Genomic DNA, 27,814 nt, shown 5'->3' with positions numbered 1-27,814 from the left:
TTGTCTTTGTTTTACCTGTGCTCTCAACGTTGTTGAATAATACATGCTTATTCCTGGGAAAGGAGGCATCCAAGGAAAAACCTAACACATCATTGTGAAAGACCACCGACGTAGTCGGCAGGATTTGAACCTGCGCAGGGACACCCCAATGGATTTCGAGTCCATTGCCTAAACCACTCGGCCACGACTACTCACGAGGGGTGGCTGCCACTTAAGCTGAGGTTCTCACTCTCACAGCAGTCTTTTTCTTTCCCTCAGTTCACTCTGCTCCACTGCCTTCCCATCTTTGCCTATCCGTTCTACTGCAAAAATCACACTCGGTCCATACCTGCATACTGACGTGACTCAAAGGCACTATTATAAAGTTCATGTTCCTGGCCAGAGAAAAGCAAAAAGGAGGTTGTAAAAGAATGCAGTTATGACACTTTAGGAAAATAATGACACTGTCAGACGCCACAATAAGGCTACTTCCTTCATGCATCTGATACCTCAGATGGAACTTACTGGCGAGATGATAACTGAAGTTCTTTCCCAATCTCCTTGGCTATTACTCGACATGTGTCTTCTCGACAGCTGGGGTGCACAAGTGGCAGGAGTGCCAGACAGGTAGTCTCATGCCTTCTCCGGCCACTCTTTTGATCCCATTCCCTGCCCAGTGTTTCGCCTTCCTTAGCTCTATTGAGAGTGATAGCTATATTCGGCCTGCTTGTGCAGATGCCATTTAATATGAAGTATAAAATATCACCAAAGGTGAAGTAGCACGTAGTCGGCAGGATTTGAACCTACGCGGGGAGACCCCAATGGATTTCAAGTCCATCGCCTTAACCACTCGGCCACGACTACCAGACCCAACCATACACCACTGAACCCGCTTCCCCGGACATCACCCTCAACAACTGGACCCACATCAACACGGAAGAAACCAAATCCATCATGAACTCTATCCACTCCGGCGCCCCTTCGGACCCCTGCCCGCACTTCATCTTTAACAAAGCCGACGACATCATCGCCCCGCACCTCCAGACCGTCATCAACTCTTCTTTTTCTTCTGCCACCTTCCCCGAATGCTGGAAGCACGCTGAAGTCAACGCCCTACTAAAGAAACCTACGGCTGACCCAAGCGACCTGAAAAACTTCCGCCCCATCTCTCTTCTACCTTTCCCAGCCAAGGTAATAGAAAAGACCGTCAACAAACAGCTGACCACCTTCCTGGAAGACAACAACCTGCTCGACCCTTCACAAACCGGATTCCGAACCAACCACAGCACGGAAACCGCCCTCATCTCAGTCACAGACGACATCAGAACCCTGATGGACAACGGTGAAACAGTCGCCCTCATTCTCCTCGACCTCTCGGCTGCCTTTGACACCATCTGTCACCGCACCCTAATCACCCGCCTACGCTCCACCGGGATCCAAGGCCAGGCCCTGGACTGGATCGCCTCCTTCCTTGCTAACCGCTCCCAAAGAGTTTACCTCCCTCCGTTTCGCTCAGAACCCACCAAGATCATCTGCGGCGTACCTCAAGGCTCATCGCTCAGCCCGACACTCTTCAATGTCTACATGAGCCCCCTCGCCGACATCGTACGCAAGCATGACATCATCATCACCTCCTACGCCGACGACACCCAACTTGTACTCTCCCTCACCAAGGACCCCGCCAGCGCCAAGACCAACCTACAAGAGGGTATGAAGGACGTCGCAGATTGGATGAGGCTCAGCCGCCTAAAGCTGAACTCTGAAAAAACGGAAGTCCTCATCCTCGGCAACACCCCGTCCGCCTGGGACGACTCCTGGTGGCCCACGGCCCTCGGCACCGCACCGACCCCCGCAGACCACGCCCGCAACCTCGGCTTCATCTTGGACCCTCTTCTCACCATGACCAAGCAAGTCAACGCCGTGTCCTCCGCCTGCTTCCTCACTCTCCGCATGCTCCGTAAGATCTTCCGCTGGATCCCCGCCGACACCAGAAAAACCGTGACCCACGCCCTCGTCACGAGCCGCCTGGACTACGGCAACACCCTCTACGCCGGGACCACAGCCAAACTCCAAAACCGCCTGCAACGCATCCAAAACGCCTCGGCCCGCCTCATCCTCGACGTACCCCGCAACAGCCACATCTCCGCACACCTGAGACACCTGCATTGGCTCCCAGTCAGCAAAAGGATCACCTTCCGTCTTCTCACCCACGCACACAAAGCCCTCCACAACAAGGGACCGGAATACCTCAACAGACGCCTCAGCTTCTACGTCCCCACCCGCCCCCTCCGCTCCGCTGGCCTCGCACTTGCTGCCGTCCCTCGCACCCGCCGCTCCACGGCGGGTGGGAGATCTTTCTCCTTCCTGGCGGCCAAGACCTGGAACTCCCTCCCCACCAGCCTCAGGACCACCCAGGACCACTCCGCTTTCCGGAGACTCCTAAAGACTTGGCTGTTCGAGCAGCGATAACCCCCCCTTTCCCCCCTAGCACCTTGAGACCCGCACGGGTGAGTAGCGCGCTTTATAAATGTTAATGATTTGATTTGATTTGACTACTTGCTTACAGATATGGTCCATTTTCAACGTAGCTCGTTTCTATTTCTGCTGGCGGTCTAGCCTCTGGACAGAAGCAGTCCTTTTCTAGAGAGGAAGGCCACAATGGCAAAAGTTTGAGCCCTCCCAGGCCGCTGACCCTATTAGTCCTGCTTTTGGAACCCGCATTTATGCCAGAAGGTATTTCAAAGAATTATGGGAAAATACTGTTCACAAAAGGGACAGCGTAGTTGGCAGGATTCGAGCCTGCGCGGGGATACCCCAATGGATTTCTAGTCCATCGCCTTAACCACTCGGCCACAACTACCCACACAAGTGAATCTCAACAGGGCACTTTACCTCCATCCGTAGTCTTTTTTCTTTCCGTTCACTGGACCATTTTCCCTGCTCTCCTATACATCATTCCTATTCCACAGAAGACTTTCTAAAGCGTCTCAAGCTAAAAGCAGGCATGCATGTGAAATTAGCACTCCTTGTATGTTCATGTTTTGAGACGGGGGAAAAAAATCAGGCCGGAAGAGGTGGTAGCTTTAACGTCAGGGAGATGGCAGCCACGATAGGCACCATGGCAAAACTTCTGTCTTGGAGGCCATGAATGGACTCCACAGAGAGACGGGTTGGTCTTTACAGGTATGAAAAGAAGTGCCTCGTCCAATCTAGGGCCTGTGGCTAGGCGTTTCCTGAGCTGAATTCTCCTTGGAGGAGAGTGGGCGCGTTCAGTTTCTCTGCAGACTAGTGCCTGACAGGTGAGGGAGGGGGAGCAGGATGCATTTGGCCTGGGTTCATATCTTTCTTCTGTGGCTTTAATGGTCTCTGCTTCATATTCTGTTTTACTGACTGCTTTGCATAGAGGCTGCTCCCTTGTTCTCCCACGCAGGAGGCCCTGAAGAGGAATCCCAAAAATGTCATCTGACGTAGTCGGCAGGATTTGAACATACTCGTGGAGACGCCAAATGATATCTAGTCCATCGCCTTAACCACTTGGTAACGACTACTTGGCTCTGCAAGCAGTGCCCCTTTCAACATAGCCCTTCATGTCTTCACAGGCAACCTCACTGGCTCCAGTCATTCCGCTCTGCTCCTTCCTCTTCCTCAGCAATCCTTTGCACTGGCAAGGTGCTTCTCAAAAAACAAATATAGGCACTCCTGCCAATCCACAAGTATTCCGAAGGCTTTGCTGAGGCCCTCTGCAGCCCTTCTTCTTTACAGCACATCAACTGCTGACCTTTGTTTGCCCTAAGGCTTCTGCTTCCATATTGGAGTCATCCCAGGCTTTGGTGATCCCAGCCGTCAGCCCAGCACCTCAGTTGAGCCTTTGAAAGGCTGTCAGGCCCTGCTCCTCTTTCTGTCTTGATATTCTAGCCACATTACTTAATAGGTGAGTGGAGGCGGGCCCAAGAGAGGGTAGTCTCTATGCAAATGAAGTGCTTGGGCATACCTGGGAGTGTCCTTCTGCAAGCCATTCAGCCTCCTGGCTGGTGGCAGGTTTGTTGAGGAGAGCAAGGCCGTGTTGGGCCAGTCCCAAAGCAAAGGCGAGCTCCTTCAGCAGGAGTCCATTTATGCGAGGGACCCTAAGTTACTCAGGCATATATAATAATCACCTTTAGCCCTTATAGAGAGGTTTTGGCCGATCGGGGCCAAAGGGGCGGTGGGGTCAGAAGGCTCAGGGTAAGGGCCTCAGTAGCCTCACCTCTCTTGTTGCCCTAGGTTGCACTGTGGTCTGGGACCTGGCCAAACGCCAATCCTTTTTAACCACACCTGCAGCTCTGCCTAGGCCGAGAAGCAACAGCAGAGAGCTTCCTTCCTGCCCCTTCCTGTGCTTCCCACCAACCTCCTAAATTGACCCCTGTAGAGGAGCTAGCTGCCTTGTCCTTCCCAACAACAATTTATCCAGGCACTCACCCCAGACAGCAGGCTCGAAAAGCACAGGCAAGGCTTCTCTGCAGCTTCCCAAAATAGACAGATACAGTGTCTGAGAAGCTGTAGGCCTGGGCAGCGTACTCCTTGAGAGTTTTCATGCTGGCATTGCACAGTGCATTGTTTCACATTCTTGTCTTTGTTTTACCTGTGCTCTCAACGTTGTTGAATAATACATGCTTATTCCTGGAAAAGGAGGCATCCAAGGAAAAACCTAACACATCATTGTGAAAGAGCACCAACGTAGTCGGCAGGATTTGAACCTGCGCGGGGACACCCCAATAGATTTCGAATCCATCGCCTTAACCACTCGGCCACGACTACTCACGAGGGGTGGCTGCCACTTAAGCTGAGGTTCTCACTCTCACAGCAGTCTTTTTCTTTCCCTCAGTTCACTCTGCTCCACTGCCTTCCCATCTTTGCCTATCCGTTCTACTGCAAAAAACACACTCGGTCCATACCTGCATACTGACGTGACTCAAAGGCACTATTATAAAGTTCATGTTCCTGGCCAGAGAAAAGCAAAAAGGAGGTTGTAAAAGAATGCAGTTATGACACTTTAGGAAAATAATGACACTGTTAGACGCCACAATAAGGCTACTTCCTTCATGCATCTGATACCTCAGATGGAACTTACTGGCGAGATGATAACTGAAGTTCTTTCCCAATCTCCTTGGCTATTACTCGACATGTGTCTTCTCGACAGCTGGGGTGCACAAGTGGCAGGAGTGCCAGACAGGTAGTCTCATGCCTTCTCCGGCCACTCTTTTGATCCCATTCCCTGCCCAGTGTTTCGCCTTCCTTAGCTCTATTGAGACTGATAGCTATATTCGGCCTGCTTGTGCATATGCCATTTAATATGAAGTATAAAATATCACCAAAGGTGAAGTAGCACGTAGTCGGCAGGATTTGAACCTACGCGGGGAGACCCCAGTGGATTTCAAGTCCATCACCTTAACCACTCGGCCACGACTACTTGCTTAAAGCTATGGTCCATTTTCAACGTAGCTCGTTTCTATTTCTGCTGGTGGTCTAGCCTCTGGACAGAAGCAGTCCTTTTCTAGAGAGGAAGGCCACAATGGCAAAAGTTTGAGCCCTCCCAGGTCGCAGACCCTATTAGTCCTGCTTTTGGAGCCCGCATTTATGCCAGAAGGTATTTCAAAGAATTATGGGAAAATACTGTTCACAAAAGGGACAGAGTTGTTGGCAGGATTCGAACCTGTGCAGGGTTACCACAATGGATTTTTAGTCCATCGCCTCAACCACTCGGCCACAACTACCCACACAAGTGAATCTCAACAGGGCACTTTACTTCCATCCGTAGTCTTTTTTCTTTCCGTTCACTGGACCATTTTCCCTGCTCTCCTATACATCATTCCTATTCCACAGAAGACTTTCTAAAGCGTCTCAAGCTAAAAGCAGGCATGCATGTGAAATTAGCACTCCTTGTATGTTCATGTTTTGAGACGGGGGAAAAAAATCAGGCCGGAAGAGGTGGTAGCTTTAACGTCAGGGAGATGGCAGCCACGATAGGCACCATTGCAAAACTTCTGTCTTGGAGGCCATGAATGGACTCCACAGAGAGACAGGTTGGTCTTTATAGGTATGAAAAGAAGTGCCTCGTCCAATCTAGGGCCTGAGGCTAGGTGTTTCCTGAGCTGAATTCTCCTTGGAGGAGAAAGGGAGCGTTCAGTTTCTCCGCAGACTAGTGCCTGACAGGTGAGGGAGGGGGAGCAGGATGCATTTGGCCTGGGTTCATATCTTTCTTCTGTGGCTTTAATGGTCTTTGCTTCATATTCTGTTTTACTGACTGCTTTGCATAGAGGCTGCTCCCTTGTTCTCCCACGCAGGAGGCCCTGAAGAGGAATCCCAAAAATGTAATCTGACGTAGTCGGCAGGATTTGAACATACTCGTGGAGACGCCAAATGATATCTAGTGCATCGCCTTAACCACTTGGTAACGACTACTTGGCTTTGCAAGCGGTGCCCCTTTCAACATAGCCCTTCATGTCTTCACAGGCAACCTCACTGGCTCCAGTCATTCCGCTCTGCTCCTTCCTCTTCCTCAGAAATCCTTTGCACTGGCAAGGTGCTTCTCAAAAAACAAATATAGGCACTCCTGCCAATCCACAAGTATTCCGAAGGCTTTGCTGAGGCCCTCTGCAGCCCTTCTTCTTTACAGCACATCAACTGCTGACCTTTGTTGGCCCTAAGGCTTCTGCTTCCATATTGGAGTCATCCCAGGCTTTGGTCATCCCAGCCGTCAGCCCAGCACCTCAGTTGAGCCTTTGAAAGGCTGTCAGGCCCTGCTCCTCTTTCTGTCTTGATATTCTAGCCACATTACTTAATAGGTGAGTGGAGGCGGGCCCAAGAGAGGGTAGTCTCTATACAAATGAAGTGCTTGGGCATACCTGGGAGTGTCCTTCTGCAAGCCATTCAGCCTCCTGGCTGGTAGCAGGTTTGTTGAGGAGAGCAAGGCCGTGTTGGGCCAGTCCCAAAGCAAAGGCGAGCTCTTTCAGCAGGAGTCCATTTATGCGAGGGACCCTAAGTTACTCAGGCATATATAATAATCACCTTTAGCCCTTATAGAGAGGTTTTGGCCGATCGTGGCCAAAGGGGCGGTGGGGTCAGAAGGCTCAGGGTAAGGGCCTCAGTAGCCTCTCCTCTCTTGTTGCCCTAGGTTGCACTGTGGTCTGGGACCTGGCCAAACGCCAATCCTTTTTAACCACACCTGCAGCTCTGCCTAGGCCGAGAAGCAACAGCAGAGAGCTTCCTTCCTGCCCCTTTCTGTGCTTCCCACCAACCTCCTAAATTGACCCCTGTAGAGAAGCTAGCTGCCTTGTCCTTCCCAACAACAATTTATCCAGGCACCCACCCCAGACAACAGGCTCGAAAAGCACAGGCAAGGGTTCTCTGCAGCTCCCCAAAATAGACAGATACAGTGTCTGAGAAGCAGTAGGCCTGGGCAGCGTACTCCTTGAGAGTTTTCATGCTGGCATTGCACAGTGCATTGTTTCACATTCTTGTCTTTGTTTTACCTGTGCTCTCAACGTTGTTGAAAAATACATGCTTATTCCTGGGAAAGGAGGCATCCAAGGAAAAACCTAACACATCATTGTGAAAGAGCACCGACGTAGTCGGCAGGATTTGACCCTGTGCGGGGACACCTCAATGGATTTCGAGTCTATCGCCTTAACCATTCGACCACGACTACTCACGAGGGTTGGCTGCCACTTGAGCTGAGGTTTTCACTCTCACAGCAGTCTTTATCTTTCCCTCAGTTCACTCTGCTCCACTGCCTTCCCATCTTTGCCTATCCGTTCTACTGCAAAAAACACACTCGGTCCATACCTGCATACTGACGTGACTCAAAGGCACTATTATAAAGTTCATGTTCCTGGCCAGAGAAAAGCAAAAAGGAGGTTGTAAAAGAATGCAGTTATGACACTTTAGGAAAATAATGACACTGTTAGACGCCACAATAAGGCTACATCCTTCATGCATCTGATACCTCAGATGGAACTTACTGGCGAGATGATAACTGAAGTTCTTTCCCAATCTCCTTGGCTATTACTCGACATGTGTCTTCTCGACAGCTGGGGTGCACAAGTGGCAGGAGTGCCAGACAGGTAGTCTCATGCCTTCTCCGGCCACTCTTTTGATCCCATTCCCTGCCCAGTGTTTCGCCTTCCTTAGCTCTATTGAGACTGATAGCTATATTCGGCCTGCTTGTGCAGATGCCATTTAATATGAAGTATAAAATATCACCAAAGGTGAAGTAGCACGTAGTGGGCAGGATTTGAACCTACGCGGGGAGACCCCAATGGATTTCAAATCCATCACCTTAACCACTCGGCCACGACTACTCGCTTAAAGCTATGGTCCATTTTCAACGTAGCTCGTTTCTATTTCTGCTGGTGGTCTAGCCTCTGGACAGAAGCAGTCCTTTTCTAGAGAGGAAGGCCACAATGGCAAAAGTTTGAGCCCTCCCAGGCCGCTGACCCTATTAGTCCTGCTTTTGGAGCCCGCATTTATGCCAGAAGGTATTTCAAAGAGTTATGGGAAAATACTGTTCACAAAAAGGACAGCGTAGTTGGCAGGATTCGAACCTGCGCGGGGATACCCAAATGGATTTCTAGTCCATCACCTTAACCACTCGGCCACAACTACCCACACAAGTGAATCTCAACAGGGCACTTTACCTCCATCCGTAGTCTTTTTTCTTTCCGTTCACTGGACCATTTTCCCTGCTCTCCTATACATCATTCCTATTCCACAGAAGACTTTCTAAAGCGTCTCAAGCTAAAAGCAGGCATGCATGTGAAATTAGCACTCCTTGTATGTTCATGTTTTGAGACGGGGGAAAAAAATCAGGCCGGAAGAGGTGGTAGCTTTAACGTCAGGGAGATGGCAGCCACGATAGGCACCATTGCAAAACTTCTGTCTTGGAGGCCATGAATGGACTTCACAGAGAGACGGGTTGGTCTTTACAGGTATGAAAAGAAGTGCCTCGTCCAATCTAGGGCCTGAGGCTAGGCGTTTCCTGAGCTGAATTCTCCTTGGAGGAGAGTGGGCGCGTTCAGTTTCTCTGCAGACTAGTGCCTGACAGGTGAGGGAGGGGTAGCAGGATGCATTTGGCCTGGGTTCATATCTTTCTTCTGTGGCTTTAATGGTCTTTGCTTCATATTCTGTTTTACTGACTGCTTTGCATAGAGGCTGCTCCCTTGTTCTCCCACGCAGGAGGCCCTGAAGAGGAATCCCAAAAATGTCATCTGACGTAGTCGGCAGGATTTGAACATACTCGTGGAGACGCCAAATGATATCTAGTCCATCGCCTTAACCACTTGGTAACGACTACTTGGCTCCGCAAGCGGTGACCCTTTCAACATAGCCCTTCATGTCTTCACAGGCAACCTCACTGGCTCCAGTCATTCCGCTCTGCTCCTTCCTCTTCCTCATCAATCCTTTGCACTGGCAAGGTGCTTCTCAAAAAACAAATATAGGCACTCCTGCCAATCCACAAGTATTCCGAAGGCTTTGCTGAGGCCCTCTGCAGCCCTTCTTCTTTACAGCACATCAACTGCTGACCTTTGTTTGCCCTAAGGCTTCTGCTTCCATATTGGAGTCATCCCAGGCTTTGGTGATCCCAGCCGTCAGCCCAGCACCTCAGTTGAGCCTTTGAAAGGCTGTCAGGCCCTGCTCCTCTTTCTGTCTTGATATTCTAGCCACATTACTTAATAGGTGAGTGGAGGCGGGCCCAAGAGAGGGTAGTCTCTATGCAAATGAAGTGCTTGGGCATACCTGGGAGTGTCCTTCTGCAAGCCATTCAGCCTCCTGGCTGGTGGCAGGTTTGTTGAGGAGAGCAAGGCTGTGTTGGGCCAGTCCCAAAGCAAAGGCGAGCTCCTTCAGCAGGAGTCCATTTATGCGAGGGACCCTAAGTTACTCAGCATATATAATAATCACCTTTAGCCCTTATAGAGAGGTTTTGGCCGATCGTGGCCAAAGGGGCGGTGGGGTCAGAAGGCTCAGGGTAAGGGCCTCAGTAGCCTCACCTCTCTTGTTGCCCTAGGTTGCACTGTGGTCTGGGACCTGTCCAAACGCCAATCCTTTTTAACCACACCTGCAGCTCTGCCTAGGCCGAGAAGCAACAGCAGAGAGCTTCCTTCTCTTCCAGGGGATCCTCATCAATAGTCATAAACATTGAATATTCCCGCCCTTGTGCGGGGACCCCGGAGCATATATCAAATATACACATATCATACATGTGTAAAAAATAATCATGCAGGCTATCATGTTAAAAACAGGCTAAAAATGCTTTGTTTCCATGAAGTTTTTTTTTTTTATTTTTTTATTTTTTATATTAAATACTACAATAGAGCATAAATATGTACCCAAGCTCCTAAAACTAGGCTTAGTGAAGTGAGCAGTAGCAAACTCTAGATAAAAAATAGAAAAAACTGCATTGAAAAACACAGAAGCATTCTTAGCCAATAGGCTGCATGCAGGTTAACACAGGAGAACCATAAAAACTTTGGCACTGTGCCTTTAAGACCCTGAGCACCTCCAGTATCCCACCATGCCTCAGGGGTAAAGGAAAGGTGACAGTTGGTTCACAGTTAGGTCAGTTCTTTTTTCCGGCTTCTTCTGAGAGGATCCTGGAGCATTAAGCTCTCAGTTTTTCTGAGTTTTTCTCAGAAAAATTCTTTAAAAAAGCGTTTTTTCACTTTTCACTCGACAAATAATATCTTTGTCTGAGCTAGGAAGGTTTTTTCTGACAGAAAAATGCCTTCTCTTTTTGTCAAATGCCCTGCTTGTGGGAATTAGAAGGCCCAGTCAGATCCCCACTCTCTGTGCATAGTGTGCCTGCCTCAGAGTCACTGCCCTGACACTTGTAAGTACTGCAAGAACATGTCTAGGAGGACTCTGAAAGACAGAGAGAAGATCCGGCTTCATGGGCTTCAGGAGAGGAAAAGAACATCGTCTTCCTCACTTCCCAGACAGCCAGAAGGCCATTCTCAGGAGAGAATGGCCCGGTCGACGTCGACAGGTAGGAAAGTGCCTGTTTGTTCACCGTCGACGTCGTCGCTACCACCGTCTCACCGGCATAGATCGCCGTCGACGGCGACACATCCGACGTCGAAGGAAACGGCGTTGAGGGAACATCAGAGCAGGGGCAGGTCTCCGTCGACGGCAACCCGCCGATCGACGTCGAGCCATCGCCGGCGTGCCCGGTCGCCGCCAAAGGCTGTGCGCCCCAGACGTCAGGACACACGACGTCGAGATCACCACGACGGCACGAGGAACATCCGCCGTCGACCTCCCATCGCTCCACGTCGAGGCACACGACGGAGAGCAGGTCGAGGTCCAAGGAGCGTCGTTCGACGTCAAGGCACTCGACGTCGAGGCACTCAACGTCGAGGCAGGACCAACCGGCTGGGCGCCCTTCGACATCGAAACAACCATCGACGTCGACGCAGGTTTTGCCTGTCCCACAGGGAGCAGAACATCGCCCCACGCCAGACAAGGCGCCATCTCCAGTGGTCTCCATACCGAGCGACTCTTCTCGGTCAAGAGCGGCATCATCTGGGCATGTCTCGCCCATCAATCTATCTCCGAGATGGCTGGAGAGCCTCAACAGACCAGCGGCCTCCCCAGATTCGCAGTATTCGCGAATGTATTCACCTACTGCCTCCCTGCCAAGAACGCCATCACCGACAGCCAGGGCAGAACGGGCTCGTTCAGCTCCTCGCCAACCGACCGCGAGGCCTAGACGCTCTGCTACAGCGTCTCGTAGCAGATCTCGCTCTCAACGGAGATCCAGGGCGCGGTCAAGGAGAAGATCACCCTCTTGGTCTTCATCAGGTTCTTCTGTCGGGCGTTACTCACCTACCCTTACAGATTCACCACCTGCTAGAGTCTCACCGGTGGATGATATTACCACATTCAACGAGGTATTGTTAAGAGGAGCGCAGAAACTCAACATAGAGGTTCCAGAACCATCTACCTCCTCATCGATCATCTTTGAGACTCTACAACAGAGATCAGCGTCGAAAAAGTTGCTGCCTCTAGTGCCTGGCTTGCTGCAGCCAACCATGGACACTTTTCTGGCCCCAGCATCGCTTAAGTCTGCCCCGGCTAGGATTCTTAAGAAATACAAGGCTCCAGAACAAGACCCTTTATTCCTTAGAAAGGATCCGCCACCGGACTCGGTGATCATAGCTGCCGCCCGTAAGACCCACTCGGTGGCATCTTCATCCACGGTACCCCCGGATAAAGAGAGCAGGCATCTAGACTCTCTAGGGAGGAAGATATGCGGGACGGCGGCTTCAGCAATGAAGGTCTCCAGTGCGTCTGCGCTCCTGGGCAGGTACGATCGTTCTCTGTGGGATTCCCTCAGTAGATTTAAAGAAAAATTGCCCAGAGAAGACAGACAAGATTTCCAGGAGATACTACAAGAAGGATGCCTGGTATCCAACCAGGTTATCAGCGCAGGCAGCGGATGGGGCGGATTTGGCTGCTCATGGGTACGCACATGGTATCTGTGCGAGGAGATCTTCCTGGCTGAGGCTCACTGGCTTGAAACAGGAAGCACAACAACGCATCCTGAACCTCCCATTTGCCGGGAACTCTCTATTCGGTGCCCATGCAGACGAAGAGATGGCCCGCATGAAGACAGAGGTGGATACCTTGAAGGCGGTGGGCCTCGAAAGAAAGAAAGATTTCAGGAGGAGGTACAGGCCGTATGATAGGCGCCCTTTCCAGCAGAGGGTTCAGACCCCTCATTGGGCGCAAAGGTCACAGCAGCGACAGGGACGACCTCTTTTTCAATGAAGAAACACAAGGGAGCGAGGGTCAAGCAGACCTCAACAATCCACTCCAAAAGCACCCACCAAGCAATGAAATCTCGCTTCCCTCGACACTGTACACCACTCCGGTGGGGGGAAGTATTACGGCTTATCTTCACAAGTGGCACTCTATCACAAAAGACAAATGGGTGCTCAATATTGTCGCACATGGCTATTCTCTTCTTTTCAAACAGTCTCCACCACACTTGCCACCAACCAAAGACAATCCATCTCATCTCAGCTTGCTACGCAAGGAGGCTCTCGCCCTCCTAAGAAAGAATGCCATAGAAAAGGTTCCACCTGCACGAAGAGGACAGGGGGTCTACTCCCGTTACTTTCTAGTGGCAAAGAAGGGTCGAGAGGGCGTTTTCAGGCCAATCCTGGATCTACGGCTGCTGAACAAATACATAAGGAAGCAGAAGTTCAGAATGCTAGCGCTCCACCAGATTTTCCCTCAACTGCATCAGGGAGACTGGATGTGCTCCATCGACCTGCAGGATGCGTATTTTCACATCCCAATAGCTCCAAAACATCGAAAATTCCTGCGCTTCCGAGTAGCGTTACAGCATTACCAGTTCAGGGTTCTACCCTTTGGCCTGAAATCTGCCCCAAGAGTTTTCTCGAAATGTATGGCAGTGGTGGCGGCACATCTCCGAAGACAAAGGATATACATATATCCATACCTAGACGACTGGCTACTAAAGGCTTCTTCTCCGGAGCAGGCGAGAAGCCATCGGGACATTGTACTAGGAGTTTGCGAAGCTCTAGGTCTTCAGGTCAATTACCAGAAGTCAACCTTGACTCCAACGCAGAATCTTCACTACCTAGGAGCTATCATAAGCACAGAACTACAAAAAGTGTATCCTTCGGAGGAACGACTATCCTCAATAAACAAGAAGTGCCAGGACCTGTTGAGAGCCAGCGCACCTACGGCACGTCAGGTGACATCACTACTGGGCTCTATGGCATCGTGCATTTTTATTGTCCCAAATGCCAGACTCCACATGAGACCCCTCCAAGAGGCATTGGAGACCAACTGGAGCCAGAGAACAGGTCGCTGGGAGGACACGGTGCGGCTACCGGAGGTAGCACTTCAGTCATTGAGATGGTGGATGCACAGACCTCACCAGTCAGTGGGTGCTCCGTTTCACCAGGTGCTTCCATCCGACACCCTAGTAACGGATGCATCTCTTCAGGGATGGGGGGCTCATCTGGGTCCTTTTCAAGCACAGGGTCTGTGGTCAGACAAGGAAAAGCAGTACCACATCAATCTGCTAGAACTCAGAGCGGTCCATCTCGCTCTCAAGTCCTTCATACCGCTAATTCAGGGGAAAACTCTCTTGATACAGACGGACAATACAACCACGATGTATTACTTGAACAAACAGGGGTGAACGAGGTCCCTACCCCTATCGCGAGAGTCCCAAGCTATATGGCATTGGCTCCTGGCCAGAGGAATGTCAATTACAGCAGTTCACCTGCCAGGTCAGCAGAACGTGGAAGCAGACTTTCTAAGCAGACACCTGGAGGACGTTCACGATTGGGTCCTGCACGGCGAAGTCGCAGAATACATCTTCGCGCAATGGGGTCGGCCTCAACTGGACCTCTTCGCAGACGAAGTAAACAAGAAATGCCCAGACTTCGCATCCAGGTTCTACCGTCCGGGATCTCGAGGGAATGCCCTGTTGATCGACTGGTCAGGGACATTTCTTTACGCTTTTCCGCTGATTCCCCTCATTCCGGCAGTGATCAGCGAACTTTACAGATCCAGGACCAGAATGATTCTTATAGCGCCGCAATGGCCCCGACAGTTCTGGTACACGGATCTCCTCAACCTGTCGGAAGAACCTCACAGGAGGCTGCCGTGCAGACCGGATCTTCTGAGCAGAATGGAGGGCAGGATTCTACATCCCAACCTACCCTCTCTGAGCTTAACAGCATGGCTCCTGAATTCCTGCAGTATGGGCACCTAGGACTCTCGCAGGAGTGCATGAGCATCTTGAAAGAGTCCAAACGACCTTCCACGCGGCGTTCCTACGCTTTTAAGTGGAAGAGATTCTACATCTGGTACTGTCAGCAAGGTCATAATCCCATACGGGCGCAGGAGGATGTCATACTGTCCTATTTGCTTCATCTAGGGAAGTCCGGTCTGCAGGTATCATCTATTAAGGTACATTTGTCTGCTATTACTGCCTATCGCAAATCGCCTTCTCAGGAATCCTTCTTTACAAAACCTGTAGTCAAGGATTTCTTAGAAGGTTTGAAGAAAGTTTTTCCGCCAATTCGGAGGCCTTCTCCTCCATGGGAACTGAACATAGTCCTGGCAAAACTTATGGGTCCTCCTTTCGAGCCTATCCATAAGGCCTCTTTACAACACCTTACGTGGAAGACGGCTTTTCTAGTGGCCATTACTTCAGCGAGGAGGGTCAGTGAAATCCAGGCCTTGTCTGCAAAAGAACCGTACACGGTTTTTCATGACAATAGAGTGGTTCTACGAACTCACCCATCTTTCCTTCCGAAGGTGGTGTCAGTATTCCATATTAATCAGACCATAACTTTACCGACGTTCTTTCCCAATCCGGAGACTCCGGCAGAGAAAGCATTGTACTCATTAGACTTGAAAAGAGTGCTGAAATTTTATCTGGACAAGACAAAATCGATTAGACACTCTAACCGCTTGTTTGTAAACTATGGTCATTTAAGGACAGGAGAGGCAGCTTCTAAGCGAACAATATCAAGATGGATAGTTTCTTGCATTGTTAATACTTACCAGCTAGCTAATAGACAATTGCTAGCGCGGCCTAGAGCGCATTCCACAAGGGGTAAAGCGGCTACTGCTGCTCTCCTTAACAATGTTCCGATATCTGAGATTTGTAAAGCTGCTACATGGAAGTCTGTCCATACGTTTACAAGACATTATTGTTTAGACTCAGATGCAAGAGCGGATGCCCAAGTGGGGCAGGCCTCTCTAAGAAATCTATTTGCGTAAGACATATCTATTCCTGCACTTCTATCGGACAGTCCGCTGGGTTTAGGGATGGGCTTGCTAATCTATTCAATGTTTATGACTATTGATGAGGATCCCCTGGAAGAGAAGGATAAGTTACTTACCTGTAAATCCTAGTTCTCTTCCAGGGGTATCCTCATCAAAGTCATAAACAACCCACCCTCCTCCCCGGACGCACGTCTCCTAGAAGTGCAGGACAGACTGTGTTTTGAATCAGTTATACAAATTGTCACCGTAAAAAGAACTGACCTAACTGTGAACCAACTGTCACCTTTCCTTCACCCCTGAGGCATGGTGGGATACTGGAGGTGCTCAGGGTCTTAAAGGCACGGTGCCAAAGTTTTTATGGTTCTCCTTTGTTAACCTGCATGCAGCCTATTGGCTAAGAATGCTTCTGTGTTTTTCAATGCAGTTTTTTCTATTTTTTTCTCTAGAGTTTGCTACTGCTCACTTCACTAAGCCTAGTTTTAGGAGCTTGGGTACATATGTATGCTCTATTGTAGTATTTAATATTAAAAAAAAAAAAAAAAAAAACTTCTTAGAAATAAAGCATTTTTAGCCTGTTTTTAACATGATAGCCTGCATGATTATTTTTTACACATGTATGATATGTGTATATTTGATATATGCTCCGGGATTTACAGGTAAGTAACTTATCCTTCCTGCCCCTTTCTGTGCTTCCCACCAACCTCCTAAATTGACCCCTGTAGAGGAGCTAGCTGCCTTGTCCTTCCCAACAACAATTTATCCAGGCACCCACCCCAGACAGCAGGCTCAAAAAGCACAGGCAAGGGTTCTCTGCAGCTCCCCAAAATAGACAGATACAATGTCTGAGAAGCAGTAGGCCTGGGCAGCGTACTCCTTGAGAGTTTTCATGCTGGCATTGCACAGTGCATTGTTTCACATTCTTATCTTTGTTTTACCTGTGCTCTCAACGTTGTTGAATAATACATGCTTATTCCTGGGAAAGGAGGCATCCAAGGAAAAACCTAACACATCATTGTGAAAGAGCACCAACGTAGTCAGCAGGATTTGAACCTGTGAGGGGACACCTCAATGGATTTCAAGTCCATCGCCTTAACCACTCGGCCACAACTACTCACGAGGGTTGGCTGCCACTTGAGCTGAGGTTCTCACTCTCACAGCAGTCTTTTTCTTTCCCTCAGTTCACTCTGCTCCACTGCCTTCCCATCTTTGCCTATCCGTTCTACTGCAAAAAACACACTCGGTCCATACCTGCATACTGACATGACTCAAAGGCACTATTATAAAGTTCATGTTCCTGGCCAGAGAAAAGCAAAAAGGAGGTTGTAAAAGAATGCAGTTATGACACTTTAGGAAAATAATGACACTGTTAGACGCCACAATAAGGCTACTTCCTTCATGCATCTGATACCTCAGATGGAACTTACTGGCGAGATGATAACTGAAGTTCTTTCCCAATCTCCTTGGCTATTACTCGACATGTGTCTTCTCGACAGCTGGGGTGCACAAGTGGCAGGAGTGCCAGACATGTAGTCTCATGCCTTCTCCGGCCACTCTTCTGATCCCATTCCCTGCCCAGTGTTTCACCTTCCTTAGCTCTATTGAGACTGATAGCTATATTCGGCCTGCTTGTGCAGATGCCATTTAATATGAAGTATAAAATATCACCAAAGGTGAAGTAGCACGTAGTCGGCAGGATTTGAACCTACGCAGGGAAAGCTCAATGGATTTCAAGTCCATCGCCTTAATCACTCGGCCACGACTACTTGCTTAACGCTATGGTCCATTTTCAACGTAGCTCGTTCCTATTTCTGCTGCTGGTCTAGCCTCTGGACAGAAGCAGTCCTTTTCTAGAGAGGAAGGCCACAATGGCAAAAGTTTGAGCCCTCCCAGGCCGCTGACCCTATTAGTCCTGCTTTTGGAGCCCGCATTTATGCCAGAAGGTATTTCAAAGAATTATGGGAAAATACTGTTCACAAAAGGGACAGCGTAGTTGGCAGGATTGGAACCTCCGCAGGGATACCCCAATGGATTTTTAGTCCATCACCTTAACCACTCGGCCACAACTACCCACACAAGTGAATCTCAACAGGGCACTTTACCTCCATCCGTAGTCTTTTTTCTTTCCGTTCACTGGACCATTTTCCCTGCTCTCCTATACATCATTCCTATTCCACAGAAGACTTTCTAAATCGTCTCAAGCTAAAAGCAGGCATGCATGTGAAATTAGCACTCCTTGTATGTTCATGTTTTGAGACGGGGGAAAAAAATCAGGCCGGAAGAGGTGGTAGCTTTAACGTCAGGGAGATGGCAGCCACGATAGGCACCATTGCAAAACTTCTGTCTTGGAGGCCATGAATGGACTCCACAGAGAGACAGGTTGGTCTTTACAGGTATGAAAAGAAGTGCCTCGTCCAATCTAGGGCCTGAGGCTAGGCGTTTCCTGAGCTGAATTCTCCTTGGAGGAGAGTGGGCGCGTTCAGTTTCTCTGCAGACTAGTGCCTGACAGGTGAGGGAGGGGGAGCAGGATGCATTTGGCCTGGGTTCATATCTTTCTTCTGTGGCTTTAATGGTCTTTGCTTCATATTCTGTTTTACTGACTGCTTTGCATAGAGGCTGCTCCCTTGTTCTCCCACGCAGGAGGCCCTGAAGAGGAATCCCAAAAATGTCATCTGACGTAGTCGGCAGGATTTGAACATACTCGTGGAGACGCCAAATGATATCTAGTCCATCGCCTTAACCACTTGGTAACGACTACTTGGCCCTGCAAGCGGTGCCCCTTTCAACATAGCCCTTCATGTCTTCACAGGCAACCTCACTGGCTCCAGTCATTCCGCTCTGCTCCTTCCTCTTCCTCAGCAATCCTTTGCACTGGCAAGGTGCTTCTCAAAAAACAAATATAGGCACTCCTGCCAATCCACAAGTATTCCGAAGGCTTTGCTGAGGCCCTCTGCAGCCCTTCTTCTTTACAGCACCTCAACTGCTGACCTTTGTTGGCCCTAAGGCTTCTGCTTCCATATTGGAGTCATCCCAGGCTTTGGTGATCCCAGCCGTCAGCCCAGCACCTCAGTTGAGCCTTTGAAAGGCTGTCAGGCCCTGCTCCTCTTTCTGTCTTGATATTCTAGCCACATTACTTAATAGGTGAGTGGAGGCGGGCCCAAGAGAGGGTAGTCTCTATGCAAATGAAGTGCTTGGGCATACCTGGGAGTGTCCTTCTGCAAGCCATTCAGCCTCCTGGCTGGTGGCAGGTTTGTTGAGGAGACCAAGGCCGTGTTGGGCCAGTCCCAAAGCAAAGGCGAGCTCTTTCAGCAGGAGTCCATTTATGCGAGGGACCCTAAGTTACTCAGGCATATATAATAATCACCTTTAGCCCTTATAGAGAGGTTTTGGCCGATCGTGGCCAAAGGGGCGGTGGGGTCAGAAGCCTCAGGGTAAGGGCCTCAGTAGCCTCACCTCTCTTGTTGCCCTAGGTTGCACTGTGGTCTGGGACCTGGCCAAATGCCAATCCTTTTTAACCACACCTGCAGCTCTGCCTAGGCCGAGAAGCAACAGCAGAGAGCTTCCTTCCTGCCCCTTTCTGTGCTTCCCACCAACCTCCTAAATTGATCCCTGTAGAGGAGCTAGCTGCCTTGTCCTTCCCAACAACAATTTATCCAGGCACCCACCCCAGACAGCAGGCTCGAAAAGCACAGGCAAGGGTTCTCTGCAGCTCCCCAAAATAGACAGATACAGTGTCTGAGAAGCAGTAGGCCTGGGCAGCGTACTCCTTGAGAGTTTTCATGCTGGCATTGCACAGTGCATTGTTTCACATTCTTGTCTTTGTTTTACCTGTGCTCTCAACGTTGTTGAATAATACATGCTTATTCCTGGGAAAGGAAGCATCCAAGGAAAAACCTAACACATCATTGTGAAAGAGCACCAACGTAGTCGGCAGGATTTGAATCTGTGCGGGGACACCTCATTGGATTTCAAGTCCATTGCCTTAACCACTCGGCCACGACTACTCACGAGGGTTGGCTGCCACTTGAGCTGAGGTTCTCACTCTCACAGCAGTCTTTTTCTTTCCCTCAGTTCACTCTGCTCCACTGCCTTCCCATCTTTGCCTATCCGTTCTACTGCAAAAAACACACTCGGTCCATACCTGCATACTGACGTGACACAAAGGCACTATTATAAAGTTCATGTTCCTGGCCAGAGAAAAGCAAAAAGGAGGTTGTAAAAGAATGCAGTTATGACACTTTAGGAAATTAATGACACTGTTAGACGCCACAATAAGGCTACTTCCTTCATGCATCTGATACCTCAGATGGAACTTACTGGCGAGATGATAACTGAAGTTCTTTCCCAATCTCCTTGGCTATTACTCGACATGTGTCTTCTCGACAGCTGGGGTGCACAAGTGGCAGGAGTGCCAGACAGGTAGTCTCATGCCTTCTCCGGCCACTCTTTTGATCCCATTCCCTGCCCAGTGTTTCGCCTTCCTTAGCTCTATTGAGACTGATAGCTATATTCGGCCTGCTTGTGCAGATGCCATTTAATATGAAGTATAAAATATCACCAAAGGTGAAGTAGCACGTAGTCGGCAGGATTTGAACCTACGCGGGGAGACCCCAATGGATTTCAAGTCCATCACCTTAACCACTCGGCCACGACTACTTGCTTAAAGCTATGGTCCATTTTCAACGTAGCTCGTTTCTATTTCTGCTGGTGGTCTAGCCTCTGGACAGAAGCAGTCCTTTTCTAGAGAGGAAGGCCACAATGGCAAAAGTTTGAGCCCTCCCAGGTCGCAGACCCTATTAGTCCTGCTTTTGGAGCCCGCATTTATGCCAGAAGGTATTTCAAAGAATTATGGGAAAATACTGTTCACAAAAGGGACAGCGTAGTTGGCAGGATTCAAACCTGTGCGGGCTTACCCCAATGGATTTTTAGTCCATCGCCTCAACCACTCGGCCACAACTACACACACAAGTGAATCTCAACAGGGCACTTTACTTCCATCCGTAGTCTTTTTTCTTTCCGTTCACTGGACCATTTTCCCTCCTCTCCTATACATCATTCCTATTCCACAGAAGACTTTCTAAAGCGTCTCAAGCTAAAAGCAGGCATGCATGTGAAATTAGCACTCCTTGTATGTTCATGTTTTGAGACGGGGGAAAAAAATCAGGCCGGAAGAGGTGGTAGCTTTAACGTCAGGGAGATGGCTGCCACGATAGGCACCATTGCAAAACTTCTGTCTTGGAGGCCATGAATGGACTCCACAGAGAGACGGGTTGGTCTTTATAGGTATGAAAAGAAGTGCCTCGTCCAATCTAGGGCCTGAGGCTAGGTGTTTCCTGAGCTGAATTCTCCTTGGAGGAGAAAGGGAGCGTTCAGTTTCTCCGCAGACTAGTGCCTGACAGGTGAGGGAGGGGGAGCAGGATGCATTTGGCCTGGGTTCATATCTTTCTTCTGTGGCTTTAATGGTCTTTGCTTCATATTCTGTTTTACTGACTGCTTTGCATAGAGGCTGCTCCCTTGTTCTCCCACGCAGGAGGCCCTGAAGAGGAATCCCAAAAATGTCATCTGACGTAGTCGGCAGGATTTGAACATACTCGTGGAGACGCCAAATGATATCTAGTGCATCGCCTTAACCACTTGGTAACGACTACTTGGCTTTGCAAGCGGTGCCCCTGTCAACATAGCCCTTCATGTCTTCACAGGCAACCTCACTGGCTCCAGTCATTCCGCTCTGCTCCTTCCTCTTCCTCAGAAATCCTTTGCACTGGCAAGGTGCTTCTCAAAAAACAAATATAGGCACTCCTGCCAATCCACAAGTATTCCGAAGGCTTTGCTGAGGCCCTCTGCAGCCCTTCTTCTTTACAGCACATCAACTGCTGACCTTTGTTGGCCCTAAGGCTTCTGCTTCCATATTGGAGTCATCCCAGGCTTTGGTGATCCCAGCCGTCAGCCCAGCACCTCAGTTGAGCCTTTGAAAGGCTGTCAGGCCCTGCTCCTCTTTCTGTCTTGATATTCTAGCCACATTACTTAATAGGTGAGTGGAGGCGGGCCCAAGAGAGGGTAGTCTCTATACAAATGAAGTGCTTGGGCATACCTGGGAGTGTCCTTCTGCAAGCCATTCAGCCTCCTGGCTGGTAGCAGGTTTGTTGAGGAGAGCAAGGCCGTGTTGGGACAGTCCCAAAGCAAAGGCGAGCTCTTTCAGCAGGAGTCCATTTATGCGAGGGACCCTAAGTTACTCAGGCATATATAATAATCACCTTTAGCCCTTATAGAGAGGTTTTGGCCGATCGTGGCCAAAGGGGCGGTGGGGTCAGAAGGCTCAGGGTAAGGGCCTCAGTAGCCTCTCCTCTCTTGTTGCCCTAGGTTGCACTGTGGTCTGGGACCTGGCCAAACGCCAATCCTTTTTAACCACACCTGCAGCTCTGCCTAGGCCGAGAAGCAACAGCAGAGAGCTTCCTTCCTGCCCCTTTCTGTGCTTCCCACCAACCTCCTAAATTGACCCCTGTAGAGGAGCTAGCTGCCTTGTCCTTCCCAACAACAATTTATCCAGGCACCCACCCCAGACAGCAGGCTCGAAAAGCACAGGCAAGGGTTCTCTGCAGCTCCCCAAAATAGACAGATACAGTGTCTGAGAAGCAGTAGGCCTGGGCAGCGTACTCCTTGAGAGTTTTCATGCTGGCATTGCACAGTGCATTGTTTCACATTCTTGTCTTTGTTTTACCTGTGCTCTCAACGTTGTTGAATAATACATGCTTATTCCTGGGAAAGGAGGCATCCAAGGAAAAACCTAACACATCATTGTGAAAGAGCACCGATGTAGTCGGCAGGATTTGACCCTGTGCGGGGACACCTCAATGGATTTCGAGTCTATCGCCTTAACCACTCGGCCACAACTACTCACGAGGGTTGGCTGCCACTTGAGCTGAGGTTCTCACTCTCACAGCAGTCTTTATCTTTCCCTCAGTTCACTCTGCTCCACTGCCTTCCCATCTTTGCCTATCCGTTCTACTGCAAAAAACATACTCGGTCCATACCTGCATACTGACGTGACTCAAAGGCACTATTATAAAGTTCATGTTCCTGGCCAGAGAAAAGCAAAAAGGAGGTTGTAAAAGAATGCAGTTATGACACTTTAGGAAAATAATGACACTGTTAGACGCCACAATAAGGCTACTTCCTTCATGCATCTGATACCTCAGATGGAACTTACTGGCGAGATGATAACTGAAGTTCTTTCCCAATCTCCTTGGCTATTACTCGACATGTGTCTTCTCGACAGCTGGGGTGCACAAGTGGCAGGAGTGCCAGACAGGTAGTCTCATGCCTTCTCCGGCCACTCTTTTGATCCCATTCCCTGCCCAGTGTTTCGCCTTCCTTAGCTCTATTGAGACTGATAGCTATATTCGGCCTGCTTGTGCAGATGCCATTTAATATGAAGTATAAAATATCACCAAAGGTGAAGTAGCACGTAGTCGGCAGGATTTGAACCTACGCGGGGAGACCCCAATGGATTTCAAATCCATCACCTTAACCACTCGGCCACGACTACTCGCTTAAAGCTATGGTCCATTTTCAACGTAGCTCGTTTCTATTTCTGCTGGTGGTCTAGCCTCTGGACAGAAGCAGTCCTTTTCTAGAGAGGAAGGCCACAATGGCAAAAGTTTGAGCCCTCCCAGGCCGCTGACCCTATTAGTCCTGCTTTTGGAGCCCGCATTTATGCCAGAAGGTATTTCAAAGAGTTATGGGAAAATACTGTTCACAAATGGACAGCGTAGTTGGCAGGATTCGAACCTGCGCGGGATACCCAAATGGATTTCTAGTCTATCACCTTAACCACTCGGCCACAACTACCCACACAAGTGAATCTCAACAGGGCACTTTACCTCCATCCGTAGTCTTTTTTCTTTCCGTTCACTGGACCATTTTCCCTGCTCTCCTATACATCATTCCTATTCCACAGAAGACTTTCTAAAGCGTCTCAAGCTAAAAGCAGGCATGCATGTGAAATTAGCACTCCTTGTATGTTCATGTTTTGAGACGGGGGAAAAAAATCAGGCCGGAAGAGGTGGTAGCTTTAACGTCAGGGAGATGGCAGCCACGATAGGCACCATTGCAAAACTTCTGTCTTGGAGGCCATGAATGGACTTCACAGAGAGACGGGTTGGTCTTTACAGGTATGAAAAGAAGTGCCTCGTCCAATCTAGGGCCTGAGGCTAGGCGTTTCCTGAGCTGAATTCTCCTTGGAGGAGAGTGGGCGCGTTCAGTTTCTCTGCAGACTAGTGCCTGACAGGTGAGGGAGGGGGAGCAGGATGCATTTGGCCTGGGTTCATATCTTTCTTCTGTGGCTTTAATGGTCTTTGCTTCATATTCTGTTTTACTGACTGCTTTGCATAGAGGCTGCTCCCTTGTTCTCCCACGCAGGAGGCCCTGAAGAGGAATCCCAAAAATGTCATCTGACGTAGTCGGCAGAATTTGAACATACTCGTGGAGACGCCAAATGATATCTAGTCCATCGCCTTAACCACTTGGTAACGACTACTTGGCTCTGCAAGCGGTGACCCTTTCAACATAGTCCTTCATGTCTTCACAGGCAACCTCACTGGCTCCAGTCATTCCGCTCTGCCCCTTCCTCTTCCTCATCAATCCTTTGCACTGGCAAGGTGCTTCTCAAAAAACAAATATAGGCACTCCTGCCAATCCACAAGTATTCCGAAGGCTTTGCTGAGGCCCTCTGCAGCCCTTCTTCTTTACAGCACATCAACTGCTGACCTTTGTTTGCCCTAAGGCTTCTGCTTCCATATTGGAGTCATCCCAGGCTTTGGTGATCCCAGCCGTCAGCCCAGCACCTCAGTTGAGCCTTTGAAAGGCTGTCAGGCCCTGCTCCTCTTTCTGTTTTGATATTCTAGCCACATTACTTAATAAGTGAGTGGAGGCGGGCCCAAGAGAGGGTAGTCTCTATGCAAATGAAGTGCTTGGGCATACCTGGGAGTGTCCTTCTGCAAGCCATCCAGCCTCCTGGCTGGTGGCAGGTTTGTTGAGGAGAGCAAGGCCGTGTTGGGCCAGTCCCAAAGCAAAGGCGAGCTCCTTCAGCAGGAGTCCATTTATGCGAGGGACCCTAAGTTACTCAGCATATATAATAATCACCTTTAGCCCTTATAGAGAGGTTTTGGCCGATCGTGGCCAAAGGGGCAGTGGGGTCAGAAGGCTCAGGGTAAGGGCCTCAGTAGCCTCACCTCTCTTGTTGCCCTAGGTTGCACTGTGGTCTGGGACCTGTCCAAACGCCAATCCTTTTTAACCACACCTGCAGCTCTGCCTAGGCCGAGAAGCAACAGCAGAGAGCTTCCTTCTCTTCCAGGGGATCCTCATCAATAGTCATAAACATTGAATATTCCCGCCCTTGTGCGGGGACCCCGGAGCATATATCAAATATACACATATCATACATGTGTAAAAAATAATCATGCAGGCTATCATGTTAAAAACAGGCTAAAAATGCTTTATTTCTATGAAGTTTTTTTTTGTTTTTTTTTATTTTTTATATTAAATACTACAATAGAGCATAAATATGTACCCAAGCTCCTAAAACTAGGCTTAGTGAAGTGAGCAGTAGCAAACTCTAGATAAAAAATAGAAAAAACTGCATTGAAAAACACAGAAGCATTCTTAGCCAATAGGCTGCATGCAGGTTAACACAGGAGAACCATAAAAACTTTGGCACCGTGCCTTTAAGACCCTGAGCACCTCCAGTATCCCACCATGCCTCAGGGGTGAAGGAAAGGTGACAGTTGGTTCACAGTTAGGTCAGTTCTTTTTTCCGGCTTCTTCTGAGAGGATCCTGGAGCATTAAGCTCTCAGTTTTTCTGAGTTTTTCTCAGAAAAATTCTTTAAAAAAGCGTTTTTTCACTTTTCACTCGACAAATAATATCTTTGTCTGAGCTAGGAAGGTTTTTTCTGACAGAAAAATGCCTTCTCTTTTTGTCAAATGCCCTGCTTGTGGGAATTAGAAGGCCCAGTCAGATCCCCACTCTCTGTGCATAGTGTGCCTGCCTCAGAGTCACTGCCCTGACACTTGTAAGTACTGCAAGAACATGTCTAGGAGGACTCTGAAAGACAGAGAGAAGATCCGGCTTCATGGGCTTCAGGAGAGGAAATGACATCGTCTTCCTCACTTCCCAGACAGCCAGAAGGCCATTCTCAGGAGAGAATGGCCCGGTCGACGTCGACAGGTAGGAAAGTGCCTGTTTGTTCACCGTCGACGTCGTCGCTACCACCGTCTCACCGGCATAGATCGCCGTCGACGGCGACACATCCGACGTCGAAGGAAACGGCGTTGAGGGAACATCAGAGCAGGGGCAGGTCTCCGTCGACGGCAACCCGCCGATCGACGTCGAGCCATCGCCGGCGTGCCCGATCGCCGCCAAAGGCTGTGCGCCCCCGACGTCAGGACACACGACGTCGAGATCACCACGACGGCACGAGGAACATCCGCCGCCGACCTCCCATCGCTCCACGTCGAGGCACACGACGGAGAGCAGGTCGAGGTCCAAGGAGCGTCGTTCGACGTCAAGGCACTCGACGTCGAGGCACTCAACGTCGAGGCAGGACCAACCGGCTGGGCGCCCTTCGACGTCGAAACAACCATCGACGTCGACGCAGGTTTTGCCTGTCCCACAGGGAGCAGAACATCGCCCCACGCCAGACAAGGCGCCATCTCCAGTGGTCTCCATACCGAGCGACTCTTCTCGGTCAAGAGCGGCATCATCTGGGCATGTCTCGCCCATCAATCTATCTCCGAGATGGCTGGAGAGCCTCAACAGACCAGCGGCCTCCCCAGATTCGCAGTATTCGCGAATGTATTCACCTACTGCCTCCCTGCCAAGAACGCCATCACCGACAGCCAGGGCAGAACGGGCTCGTTCAGCTCCTCGCCAACCGACCGCGAGGCCTAGACGCTCTGCTACAGCGTCTCGTAGCAGATCTCGCTCTCAACGGAGATCCAGGGCGCGGTCAAGGAGAAGATCACCCTCTTGGTCTTCATCAGGTTCTTCTGTCGGGCGTTACTCACCTACCCTTACAGATTCACCACCTGCTAGAGTCTCACCGGTGGATGATATTACCACATTCAACGAGGTATTGTTAAGAGGAGCGCAGAAACTCAACATAGAGGTTCCAGAACCATCTACCTCCTCATCGATCATCTTTGAGACTCTACAACAGAGATCAGCGTCGAAAAAGTTGCTGCCTCTAGTGCCTGGCTTGCTGCAGCCAACCATGGACACTTTTCTGGCCCCAGCATCGCTTAAGTCTGCCCCGGCTAGGATTCTTAAGAAATACAAGGCTCCAGAACAAGACCCTTTATTCCTTAAAAAGGATCCGCCACCGGACTCGGTGATCATAGCTGCCGCCCGTAAGACCCACTCGGTGGCATCTTCATCCACGGTACCCCCGGATAAAGAGAGCAGGCATCTAGACTCTCTAGGGAGGAAGATATGCGGGACGGCGGCTTCAGCAATGAAGGTCTCTAGTGCGTCTGCGCTCCTGGGCAGGTACGATCGTTCTCTGTGGGATTCCCTCAGTAGATTTACAGAAAAATTGCCCAGAGAAGACAGACAAGATTTCCAGGAGATACTACAAGAAGGATGCCTGGTATCCAACCAGGTTATCAGCGCAGGCAGCGGATGGGGCGGATTTGGCTGCTCATGGGTAAGCACATGGTATCTGTGCGAGGAGATCTTCCTGGCTGAGGCTCACTGGCTTGAAACAGGAAGCAAAACAACGCATCCTGAACCTCCCATTTGCCGGGAACTCTCTATTCGGTGCCCATGCAGACGAAGAGATGGCCCGCATGAAGACAGAGGTGGATACCTTGAAGGCGGTGGGCCTCGAAAGAAAGAAAGATTTCAGGAGGAGGTACAGGCCGTATGATAGGCGCCCTTTCCAGCAGAGGGTTCAGACCCCTCATTGGGCGCAAAGGTCACAGCAGCGACAGGGACGACCTCTTTTTCAATGAAGAAACACAAGGGAGCGAGGG

The 27,814-nt window shown here is 49.9% G+C and overlaps 14 non-coding genes across 14 annotated transcripts; all 14 read right to left on the bottom strand.

Moving 5' to 3' along the window:
- Positions 1-109: 109 nt before the first annotated feature.
- On the bottom strand, positions 110-191 carry TRNAS-CGA (transfer RNA serine (anticodon CGA)). Its single transcript has one exon. It is a non-coding gene; the product is annotated as a tRNA-Ser (tRNA).
- Positions 192-761: 570 nt separating this feature from the next.
- TRNAS-UGA (transfer RNA serine (anticodon UGA)) lies at positions 762-843 on the bottom strand. The gene has a single exon. It is a non-coding gene; the product is annotated as a tRNA-Ser (tRNA).
- A 1,914-nt stretch (positions 844-2,757) lies between these two features.
- On the bottom strand, positions 2,758-2,839 carry TRNAS-AGA (transfer RNA serine (anticodon AGA)). Its single transcript has one exon. It is a non-coding gene; the product is annotated as a tRNA-Ser (tRNA).
- Positions 2,840-4,691: 1,852 nt separating this feature from the next.
- TRNAS-CGA (transfer RNA serine (anticodon CGA)) lies at positions 4,692-4,773 on the bottom strand. Its single transcript has one exon. It is a non-coding gene; the product is annotated as a tRNA-Ser (tRNA).
- A 570-nt stretch (positions 4,774-5,343) lies between these two features.
- Positions 5,344-5,425, bottom strand: TRNAS-UGA (transfer RNA serine (anticodon UGA)). Its single transcript has one exon. It is a non-coding gene; the product is annotated as a tRNA-Ser (tRNA).
- Positions 5,426-8,233: 2,808 nt separating this feature from the next.
- Positions 8,234-8,315, bottom strand: TRNAS-UGA (transfer RNA serine (anticodon UGA)). The gene has a single exon. It is a non-coding gene; the product is annotated as a tRNA-Ser (tRNA).
- A 222-nt stretch (positions 8,316-8,537) lies between these two features.
- Positions 8,538-8,619, bottom strand: TRNAS-AGA (transfer RNA serine (anticodon AGA)). The gene has a single exon. It is a non-coding gene; the product is annotated as a tRNA-Ser (tRNA).
- An 8,199-nt stretch (positions 8,620-16,818) lies between these two features.
- TRNAS-UGA (transfer RNA serine (anticodon UGA)) lies at positions 16,819-16,900 on the bottom strand. Its single transcript has one exon. It is a non-coding gene; the product is annotated as a tRNA-Ser (tRNA).
- Positions 16,901-17,470: 570 nt separating this feature from the next.
- On the bottom strand, positions 17,471-17,552 carry TRNAS-UGA (transfer RNA serine (anticodon UGA)). Its single transcript has one exon. It is a non-coding gene; the product is annotated as a tRNA-Ser (tRNA).
- A 222-nt stretch (positions 17,553-17,774) lies between these two features.
- Positions 17,775-17,856, bottom strand: TRNAF-AAA (transfer RNA phenylalanine (anticodon AAA)). Its single transcript has one exon. It is a non-coding gene; the product is annotated as a tRNA-Phe (tRNA).
- A 2,504-nt stretch (positions 17,857-20,360) lies between these two features.
- Positions 20,361-20,442, bottom strand: TRNAS-UGA (transfer RNA serine (anticodon UGA)). The gene has a single exon. It is a non-coding gene; the product is annotated as a tRNA-Ser (tRNA).
- Positions 20,443-20,664: 222 nt separating this feature from the next.
- Positions 20,665-20,746, bottom strand: TRNAF-AAA (transfer RNA phenylalanine (anticodon AAA)). The gene has a single exon. It is a non-coding gene; the product is annotated as a tRNA-Phe (tRNA).
- Positions 20,747-23,250: 2,504 nt separating this feature from the next.
- TRNAS-UGA (transfer RNA serine (anticodon UGA)) lies at positions 23,251-23,332 on the bottom strand. The gene has a single exon. It is a non-coding gene; the product is annotated as a tRNA-Ser (tRNA).
- A 221-nt stretch (positions 23,333-23,553) lies between these two features.
- TRNAS-AGA (transfer RNA serine (anticodon AGA)) lies at positions 23,554-23,634 on the bottom strand. The gene has a single exon. It is a non-coding gene; the product is annotated as a tRNA-Ser (tRNA).
- Between the last annotated feature and the right edge of the window lie 4,180 nt (positions 23,635-27,814).

Source organism: Pleurodeles waltl, chromosome 7, assembly GCF_031143425.1.
Source record: "Pleurodeles waltl isolate 20211129_DDA chromosome 7, aPleWal1.hap1.20221129, whole genome shotgun sequence".
NCBI classification, from domain to species: Eukaryota; Metazoa; Chordata; class Amphibia; order Caudata; family Salamandridae; genus Pleurodeles; species Pleurodeles waltl.
The sequence above is the reverse complement of the archived record's forward strand: the minus strand, read 5'-3'. Positions and strand labels throughout refer to the sequence as shown.